Source organism: Lolium perenne, chromosome 4, assembly GCF_019359855.2.
Source record: "Lolium perenne isolate Kyuss_39 chromosome 4, Kyuss_2.0, whole genome shotgun sequence".
Taxonomy (NCBI): domain Eukaryota; kingdom Viridiplantae; phylum Streptophyta; class Magnoliopsida; order Poales; family Poaceae; genus Lolium; species Lolium perenne.
The window spans coordinates 319,328,595-319,339,754 of record NC_067247.2 but is presented as its reverse complement, the minus strand read 5'-3'; positions in this window follow the sequence as shown (position 1 = coordinate 319,339,754).

Genomic DNA, 11,160 nt, shown 5'->3' with positions numbered 1-11,160 from the left:
AACAAAGAAAGAAAAACATCGGTATGGAAAAAGAGTGAAGGCGTAAAAAAGCAAAATAGAGGAAATATAGATATTGGCAAGAAAATTAAAAAACTTACATCATCCAAGAGCAGAGTAGAAGAGCTACCCAATTGAGGGGCAGGCTCAATGATCGTTTCAATCCTTGTCCTTTTTGGTGAAGGAGCAAGGGGGCTTGATGGCGGAGTAGTGGTGACGACGTTTCGTTGAGGAGGCGAGGATTCTTCTCCTTCAACTAACGTATCCGAGGCAAGTAAAGTATGTGACGTGCTCGTCCGAGGAGCCACGTCACGAGTTGGTACTTCTTCCTCATCATCACTGCGATTAAAAATCGACAGCATAAAAAGCAAGACAAGACAAAAATTTCGAGTACAGAAATAAGGAGAAATAAAAATGACTTACGAACTGACGAGGGATTCAAGATAAGGATCATAAGCTGCCTTCTGACGTGAAGGATCAACTTCTTCGGCTTTGGAAGTGCCGGAATCTTCGACGTCATTCCTCTTCCTTTTGCCTTTTGGAGAAACAGCGGGAGGAGGAGATAGTGCCGAAGCAGTGCCTTCGGAAGATCCCGCAGATTTTCGAGAATCCACAGGTTCATTCACAAAAGACGGAGCTTCTTGATTGTCATCAGTGACAATGGCCCTTTCTTCGACTTCTCCACCTTCAGGAAGAGGAGGAAGCGAGACAAGGTCTGGATGATTCTGTGCAAAATAAAACAGGGAGAGATATCAGAAATAAAGTTACAAAAAAGATAGCAAAGCAACAACAAGACAATAGATAAAGATTACCTCGGGAAGTGGATTGGCGGCGCTGAATGGCGTCACACGGCAAGAAGAAGGGACAGCATCTTTTTTGTTGAGAGATGAAATTTTTCGGACAAGTTTTTCTAAATCCTTGACCTCCAAATTCACCGACAGCCGATCTACGTCCTTGTCGCCGGCATATTTCCAGAGAGGATGTTTGCGAGCCTGAAGCGGCTGCACCCTAGTCCTAAGAAAGTATGCAGTGATTTGGATACCCGATAACTCTTTGCCGCGAGTATTTTGCAACTCGTGGATACGAGCCATCAAGGTTTCTGTCGACGCCCTTTCTTCTTCGGTGGCCTCCGCGTCCCATGAGCGGCGGCGAAAGATTTTCTCGGCGCCATCAAAAGGAGGGATGTTGTCCTCCGCACATCCATGGTTCTCCTCCTGAATGTACAACCACTTCTTGCGCCATCCTTGAACTGAGTCAGGAAGCTTGACGTCGAAGTAGTCAACAGTGGGCCAAACAGAAATTACAACACCGCCTATATTATAGGCGACATTGGGCGAGCCATTACGGCGGCAGAAGAAAATGCGTTTCCATAACGCCCAGTTAGGCTGGACGCCAAGGAAGGCCTCGCACAAAGTGATGAAAATGGAGATGTGGAGGATTGAATTTGGCGTGAGGTGGTGGAGTTGCAAACCATAGACAAAGAGCAGTCCGCGGAGAAAAGGATGAATAGGGGCGGAAAGACCGCGGATGAGGTGGTCGACGAAACTTACCCGGTACCCCATTGGAGGGGTTGGGTAGCTCTCCTCACTGGGGAAGCACAATGCCTTGGGTTTCTTGCTGATCCCCAGCTTCTTCAGCATGTTGACGTCTTGAGTGGAAATTTTCGATCTTTCCCACTCCGCCGCCCCGAGATCCACGGCGGCCATGGAGGATTCCGGCGTGATGTGCCTTGTCAATCGACGCGGTGGCATCAACAATGGCGCAGGGTTTGCAGCTTAGAAGCGAGGAGCTTAGGAGGTTGTGGATCGCAGGAGGAAATTTGCAGATGAGAAAAGGGGAACGGCGCAAGCGGAAGTGCTCAAGGAGGAAGACGATGATCTTATATAAGGGTGCGGCGAAACGACAAACCGTTGGATAAGGAATATGTGTGACAGATGATAGCCACGTGGCAACAAGGGTAAAAAAGTAACTTAACGTTGGGGAAGTTACGGTGCGTGCGCCAGAAAAAGCGGAGGACGTGTGTCCCCCACCTGCACGACGTGTCAAGAAAGTGGACCAATTGGGCCCGCATGGCAGCGAGAACAGACTTGTCGCAAAATTATGATTAGCAATCGTGGCTATCGTCAGCAATAACGTCACCTTGGCAGAAGGAAAAATTCGACTACACTGCTTCATAAAAGGCGACATGGAAAAATAATGCTGAGCCTTTGATCCAATACAAGTTTTTGATCAAATGCTCGGGGGCTACTTTGGAAAAAAGAAAAAAGATCCGGAAAGACAAAATAGAAATGGCGTGAGTCTATGATCAAATACAAAATATTTGCTCATAGCCTCGGGGGCTACTCCCATCGGGAGCGCTGTTCGCGCACCCGAGGAATTATAAACTTCGGGAGATAAAAAGAAAGTATGGTGGCATAAGGCGTGGAGCCTACAACTAAGTACAAGTCCTTGGCTGTAGCCTCGGGGGCTACTCCCATCGGGAACGCTGCTCGCGTGCCCGATGAAATTATAAAAAAAAAAGAGAGAGAAGACGAGAAAAGAATGAAAGAGCAAAAAGAAAGATAGCAGAGTAAAAGAGTATATTTCGAGTTATAAATAACTCTGCATACACTCCCATCGGGAGAGCAATATAAGTCATCTTTGACTCGATAAAATGTGCCATTCCAACAGCCGAAAGAGCACTCGACAATATATTCTCAGAACGCCGAAGTTGCGATCAATTTCTGAATGCCGCAAATTTGCGAAGGTAAGACCCCAGATCCGTTCTGCTGGGCGTGGCATCGCCGAAGACTGCGCTCTGCTACTTTTATCCGTATCAACAGATACGAAGAAAAATCCTAACGGACGCGTTAGGTACCCGATAAATTTTACTGGGACTCGACAGAATGGTAAGACCTTAAGCGGCACCTGTCGAAGTTTACACCAGTATCCCGAGGTCATGTCCAGGGACGTGATCTTGAAGTAGGTTTTTGTGGATTGCCACGAGAGCAGTTAACTAGTACCTGATCCGTCAGATGAACTAGCCCCAACTACCATTATCCCTATACAATATAGAAGTTTATGAGAAGAAATATAGAGAAGTTGAGTTTGTCGAATAAAAATAAACAGTGGAGATTTTCCTTAACTCTGCGATTCAAGCAAAATCTCGGGGGCTACTGACATAGGCATCCCAAATGGGCCTGCCGAAGATAGTACCCGGGGTTTACTGAAGGCCCACTACCCGAAGAATAAGAAGATTCAGAAGCCCAAGATATTATTAAGGAAAGTTAGAGTTGTAATAGAAAGTCTTATTTGTAATCTTGCGGGATGAGTTAGAAACCTTCCCGGACTCTGTAATTTGTACGGCACGAATCCCTCGGCTCCGCCTCCTATATAAGGGGGAGTCGAGGGACGCAGAAATCATCGAATCATTGTTTACAAACCCTAGTTTTCATAATCGTCGAGTACTTTTCGGCTGAAACCTTCGAGATCTACTTGCCCTCTACTTCCAACTAAACCTAGCCTACAATCCATAGGCATTGACAAGTTAATACCTTGTCAACTGGATCTTCCGCCATCTCAGATGCAGATGGCGATGCGGTTGATGTCGAAGACTGTCCCACCGGGCGTGCCAGAATGTGTTGGCATCCGAAACCCACCTGCGAGTAGCGACGTGCAACACGTAGGGCCGGGAGGCTCCCAGAACTGCGGCTGGCCCTGGTCCCTCGAGCGACGGCCCGCAAAGCTCCGGCACGCACGTCCCGATGCTGGTGCAAGGGCGTGCCACCTGACCTATACCTGGTCAGGAAGGTGATGGATTGCTTCGCTTAGTTTCCTGCATGGCATACATGTAAACATTAAATACGAGCCTCGATCGGCTCTCAGGTTGTCCTGTGAATCGGCTCAAGGAGCCGATCCACCCATGATTCGTATGAGGTCTACGATCACATGGTGGTCCTGCTTGATCAATATAAAGCTAAAACGACCTACGACGATTTAGGGTTTTCACCGCATAATCGGAACATCCTACACGTGATTGAGCCTGGCAGCCACGCAAGGTGATAATAAACCAGCCCTAGATAAGGCCTAAAAACCAACATGGAGTTGATTCCCGGAACATCTTATCTAGGGCTAGCAAACTACACCCTACGTGCTACTGGATCCTTCAACCCGTTTGCAAGGCCTAACTATGCAGATATTAAACTAATCCTTGAAGAACAAGGAGCAATCGTAACGGATCGGATCTACTAAACAATGACTAAGTAGGGTGCCACCCTTGCACCTCAGATCGGTACAAGGGTGGCTAGACGTCTAGGGATAGCATGGATAAAAGCATATATCGTGGTAAAGCAATGCTAACCCTAACACATCTATGATAACTACGTTGCTCGCCATCAACAAGGCTTCAGCACGAGCAACGCATGAACAACGAATAAACGTATACTGCCTAGATCGCAAGGCAGCATGATGCTTACCCGGAAGAAATCCTCGAAACAAGGGGTGGCGATGCGCCTAGATTGGTTTGTTGTGAACGTGATTGTTGTTTTTCTCAATAACCCTAGATACATATTTATAGTCCGTAGACTTTCTAACGTGGAAATAATCCCAACCGTGTACGAGCCAAATTCTACCTAACCGACACGTATCGTACTATATTTACAGATACACGGGCAAACTAGCCCAAACTTCGTGTACAAGGCCGATTCATGTATATCTTCCGTGTATATTCTTCAAGTCCATCTTTAATCACGGCCCACCTCTGATCCGGTCAAATTCTGGTGATAACAGCTGGATCTTATGCCAACACCTCTTGGTCTAATCCATGGCAGGGCTTGGTTTCGGCTGGCCTTACTCCTCTTTTCCCAATCTTTTCTTGCTGCAAGCTGTGGCTGTTTGTGCCGAGAGTTCGTCGCGGCGTTCTTCTTAGAGAGTTCTTCACCAGGGGACCTATGTTGGCTGCTTGCCTTGCCCCTGCTTCTTATGGCCAATTGGCGGCCCTCGTCCAGGAGCTCAACCTCCATCTGGAGGCCTTGTACATCGACCATGCGTCGGAGCTCGCCGCCGCGTCGCCCCCAAGTGGTTCGTCCCCGGAGGTGTCGAGGTGGTCGGCGTGTATAGTTCTGCGTCGGCAACGAGTGTTTCCCGAGCAACCTCCTCTCAGACCTCGGCGAACAGCGCCTCGAGGTCGCCGGCGTGCGGTGGAGATGGATTCCGGGCACCTGATTGCTTTCTCCTTTTTGTGCTAGGGTCCTTTCTGTAATTTTAGATGCCTTTTCTTCAAATTCTAGATTTCTCAGGGCAAGAGATGTAAAAGGGTGTCTTTGTAATTGTGTACCCGCCGCATTGGAATACTGCTTCTAGGCCTTTCGGGGCCATTCTCTGTTCAAAAAAAAAAAGAAAAAACAAATAGTCAATCAATTATAATTGAAATTTGCTACTGTATTAGAGCTGGGGTGCACGTATAAATGTGGGCTTCGGATGTTAATAGTTAGAGGCTAATTTGATTGACAAAAGTTTATCATGAACCAGAAAATAATGTGTGTGCTGTTCATACCGAGGGATGAAGAGCGGTGCCAGATCCAGCCCCTCCGTAGTCAAAACTGGTTAAGTTAGTTGGTGCACTTTTAAAAAATAGTTTAGTTTAAACCAGCCTCTATTTTAGCGGGTTTATTACGTGAGACATCCACTTGCAACCCTCGTAGTATTTGTGTATGTGCTTAGTTTTCATAAGGCCTTGGATCCTCTGCAAAATTCTCATATTATGTGCAATATTCGATACAGGTATACCGAATTGTATACTTTTACATGAAGCAACCGAATAACGCTGAAACAAGGTTTTCCATCGTTTATAACTGTCTGTGTGTATTGGGAAATTAGGCTGAAAGCAACGCCGGTACTTTATTGGTAACTTCGAATATCCTGTTGTGGCCCTCCTTAATGAACTGCAAGACGAACGGGCATTTGTCAGAGCAATCATCGTCAACTGTAATTGTCACTGTTGCACGCCTACTTCAATGATGATACCCACGAATCTCCAAAAGATTTGATAAGATCTTCTTTTACTTGTGGCGTAGAATCTTGAAACGTAAAAAGTAAGGAAAAAAAGTTTACTGGGAGTGGTAACTAATTTCCATTCAAAGTCTTCCTCCACGATTTGGGTCCCTACAGAGATCAGATGTACCTGTCAGATCAAACCTAACATGCCAAGTTAATAGCACTAATCCGCTCTGCGTTTCCACAAATAAATAGATGGCATGTACAGTTTTTCTATTTCAGGAAGCCGTCGCAATACATCTGCAAGAACCAGGGTAACTAGCGGGCATCCATGGAAACGCGGAAGCAACGGCGCCAAGACCACCGCTCGATCGGATTGAGGTCAAAACACGTCGGACTGACTTTGTCAGGACTCCTGCCGTGCGTCTGATAAGTCAACATGAATTTTCTTTTTGCCAAAGGGAAATCTTGACCAACAAGAGGGCACCAGCATCTACTGACATTGTTTTAACGAAGAACGACCAGACACCAACCGAGCGACGCTCAACATATGACCATCGCCCAGAGGAACGACATTGCTTATTTTTCTGTCATTCATTTTTCGGTGTGGAGTCCTCTCCGCGAGAAGATGATGTTCAATCATATATCCAATAAAGTTTAGGGCCCAATGATTGGTTTTGTATTGAAGTCTTTTTCTTTTCTTTCTGGAACCAAACTATTTTGGGTTCTATAAGAAAATAATACGGTCTCGTCTAAACTATCGTCTTGACTCAAATTTATCACCAAGCTAAGCTATTTTCTGCTCACTTACGTACTTGAACTATCTTATCTTGAGCACTTTACACCCCCTAGTGGTATCTGGAAGAAAAAGTCGTACCTAGCTACAGATCTCTTAAATTTTGAAGAAATAGAAAAAAGAACAACTGCAATTAACAATAAGAAGTATATGTGTCTGAACTTTGGTTAAAAGTATGAACAATTCGCTGCTACGCGATAACAAAATAAATTAGCTACCTCATAGGCTGTAACTATTTACATTTTTACACAAAATTAAGCACATATACTTCATACGGTACCATACTTTACGTACATTATTTATTTTCTTCAAAATTTTGAAACTTCATAAGTGGTTTTCCTTCTTCTTCTTTTCACGCTCACAAGTGGTTTTCCTGATACTGATATTGAACTAACCAAAGGGTAACTAAATTGTACGTGGATACAATAGTTAACAGTGATTTATCGTGTCCATATAAAATAGGAAATAAATTAACCCTGGATAGTAGTTTAAGATGGCTAATATTTTGAAAATGTTTTATTTATTCCAACCTCTTTGCACACAACAATAGATGTACACAAAGGGCATGCATGGTGATATGTCTCTTATAATAATGTGTGGTTGTATGAAACATAAATGTTTTGGATAAATTTGAGAGGTTGATTTCTTGTTTCTAGGAAACAATATAACTATTTTGTTGAGAAATTTATATTTGTTAGGATTTTTTCAGGAGGCCCGGTGATATCTCTCCCATTATTTCTTATGTGTGTTTTTTTTTGTATGATCTTCGGCACCACCGGCACTTGCTAATAATACAACAGCAAAGGCTTTTGGTGTTATATTAAGGTAACCTCTTGTTTTTCTGGGAAATCAAAATATATACTATAGTATCATCTGTACGGGCAACCCAAAGATCTAGAAGGTCATGCATGTTTTTAGTGTGATCCTAGTTGCGCCGTTGTGAAAGTATGGCATGGTACGAATACGTCTTCAAGGCATGCAATTGGACTATGGAATAGTACAACTGGTCATGTGATGCTCATTGCTAGGATATCTTTTAAACGTGATATATGTTCATTGCAAACTGAGTCCATGCATTTGGAGATAGTTTTTGCGGTTGGCAGTGGACATCATCAATTACCACAGTTATTTAGTTTGCGATTTGACCACTAATAACAACAGTACTACTAGTACACAGTTTGGTTAACGGTGGGTGGTTGGTCGTCATGAGGCTGATCATTGCGCGCCCTTCCTGATCATTGAAAGAGAAGGTCATTTCATGGTACTCCCAACAATAACACATCTCATCATGCACCCCACACCTTCACTCAATCAGGTAGGAGGAGCAGCTGGCGACATCAAAATTTCATTGCCAAAATCGAGGGGAAAAGGCCATATGGCTAGTGCCCAAAGCAATCTATCCTAGAAAGAAATACCAGCTGATTATATATATGTTTGTGAGGCACCGATAATCCAGTACAGTGTTAGGCCCCATGTCACCTTCTTTTTTCCCCTGTGGGCTAGACACCAGGGGCCATGGTGCAATTAAGCACCCCCTACCATTTGCACCAATTATTTGGAATGTCCTTCTCCTGCCAATGCGAAGGCCACGCAATTGTAAGGCCTGGCTAGGGTGCATAAACCCCACGACAAAGGTGATGGCACAGCTCGAGCTCATGCGTAACGGTGGCGGTGAAGGATGATATATATAGCCCTCAATATGTACAGTAACCAGTCGTGCAAGCAAAATATGGCGATCGATTTTTTTCTGTGCAACACTCAACAGATCATGGTGAAATTATACTTGGTACACACACATGCGGGACATGTATATGCAATGCCTACTCACTATGTGTGAAGATCGAAGGAACTTTGCTACCTGCAGTATGATATAGATTTAGAATATAAGTTGGTGAATGTGCCTAACACTATGATGTAGTGCCTCCATTCCAAATTAAGTGACACGGTTTTCGTCAGATTTGGTCTAGATATGTAAAGCTTTTTAGTATGTAGGTTTGCTTATTTTAGAAGAAAAAAAGTCGTGTCAATTAATTTGTAAAGGAATGAGTACAATCTATTGAAGCTTTTGTGTGGATTGCCTAACCATTTCCATTATTTCAAACGTTTGGTTGTGTTGGCTAGTGCATGAAGCTTGACCATGTATATCAGAGCAAGGGTCTCGAGTTCGAGTTCTCGCTTGCGTAAATTATCCAAAATTTTGTTGTACCCCCTCTGCGCATGTATTAATTTGCCTTCCACGTCACATGTAAGTGGGTACTGAAGTGTACAAGTGGTGCACTAGCCCTTTTTACCAGTTCAGATTTTTGGTTACGTTGGCTAGTGCATAAGATCTTGACATGGTATCAAAGCTAAGATCTCGAGTTCGAGTCATGTGTGGTGCAATTTGTCCTAAAATTCATGATGCCCCACCCGTCCATGTACATGGCTTCTTGATCCTACCTCTAAGTCAACATGTGCCGACCTCTCATCCACACATCATACATGAGGGGGAAGTGTTGAACTGTATATGTGGATTTCTTAGCGTTTTCGATTGGTTCAAACTTTTGGTTGCATTGGCTAGTGCATAATGAAGATTATTGGTGTTTTGGATGGTTGTCTACATCTTTATTGCGTGAATTTTCCTTAGGGTTGTCATTATTGCTGATAACCTGACTACAAATACTAGTAATAATGGGTAAAAATGGAGTGCACCAGATACTCATGGTTATATATATCCTTATTGCTTGGTGGCTTGGTGCCAAGACAGATAATGGATACCTTCTGATTTCTAGAAAACACACAACATACTGACATGATCATAACCACCAATTTTTCAGTGTCAATGTTATGTTTCTTTTATAACGGAATACCACATTTGTAATCAATGGCACCTCGAGTGGATTGTCCATTCCGCTAGAAGGTGGTAGTCCAGAGAAATAATAATGTAGATTAATGTTCGCAAAAAAATTTCTTCAAAATAATGTGTTCATCTCGCTCCAGTAGGCCATTTTATGAATTTCTTAACCTCAATTGTTTCACACTACATCAATTTAGTTGCCTCCCACCCTACAACCCCCCCCCCCCCCCCCCCGGGCAATGAACCCTAGTTGTTGCCGGCCTCTTGTTCTATATGTACTCGTGACCCTATTGGTGACCTCTAACCTTGGTGCTCATAACCAAGATGTTACATGTCTCTCTATAGTCATTATTTGCTCCCAATATGGACCCACTTATCCATGTATGGAGGCGCCCATGGATGTTGTGATGGCCACCATGGTTAGAGGTCACCAAACGTTACTCTATAACTAGGTAATTATGAAGGCAATTTCGTGTTTAACGAAAAGCTAGTCATGGGTCATAGGTTCATCAATATGGAATTTTCCCCTCGGGTGATAGAGAGATATTACTTTGGGCACCCTCTAGTGTCCGGTTTCTGAAAAAGAATGGCCATGCTTATGATTAAGGTGTTAATCATATTTTGGGAATTTTGGTACACATTAAAGAGAAAGGGGTCGATCTAGAACAAAGATGACAACCTTGCCTTGATATCGACACATATCTTGAGGGAAAGAGATCACATACGAAATATAAAAAGTTTATTTGATATGATCTTTATTTATGTATAGGGGTCTATATGACTAGGTTTAGTTTCCTACCAACTATTGACCATTAATGAGTTCTCGCGTATGCCGATATCTATGAACCGATAGGGTCACTAATGAGACATGAAAGTGTTAGGAAGGAAATTTTTTTTGGATACACCCCGCAGGCACATGGGCCTAGGGCCCATTAGTTGGAAAAATATTGGGAACACCGAACCATGGGTGGGGGTGGGCGTGCTATAACCTAGGCTGTGCCCTATATAATGGAGGTGCGGGTCTGGCCAAAATTGATTATTTTTCATCTTCCCAGCACCCCACTTCCCCCCTCTTAAACGTAATGTTGATACTCAAGGTTTGCTAGCACTGTTGTGCACTGCGGGGTTCACATTCCCATGTGTATGAGATATGAACGCTACCGTTGTGCTTAGATCGGATGTACCACTTCGAGGGCGACATTGACTACATTTGCTTCCACTACATAGACTACTTGACTACTTCTACATTCTTTGTGTTGACCCAATCATCAAGTGGTACACTCGTGACCCGCCTCTTGCATATTGTTCTTGGGTGACGCAATAGAATTTTTCATTTATAGCTAATGTAGCATACGCGTTTTCCTTTAGCTTGATCATGCTCCAATACTCATCCCTCTTGTCCATAATATGCTCTTCATTCCAAAGCAATACAAACACCTTGGATCTAGGCATCATCATATTCTCATGGGTACTAAAATGATTATTAGAAACAGAACTACCTAGTAATTGATTTGACGTGCTCGAGCTCAAGTGATTACTCCGTCTACTTATAGAACTT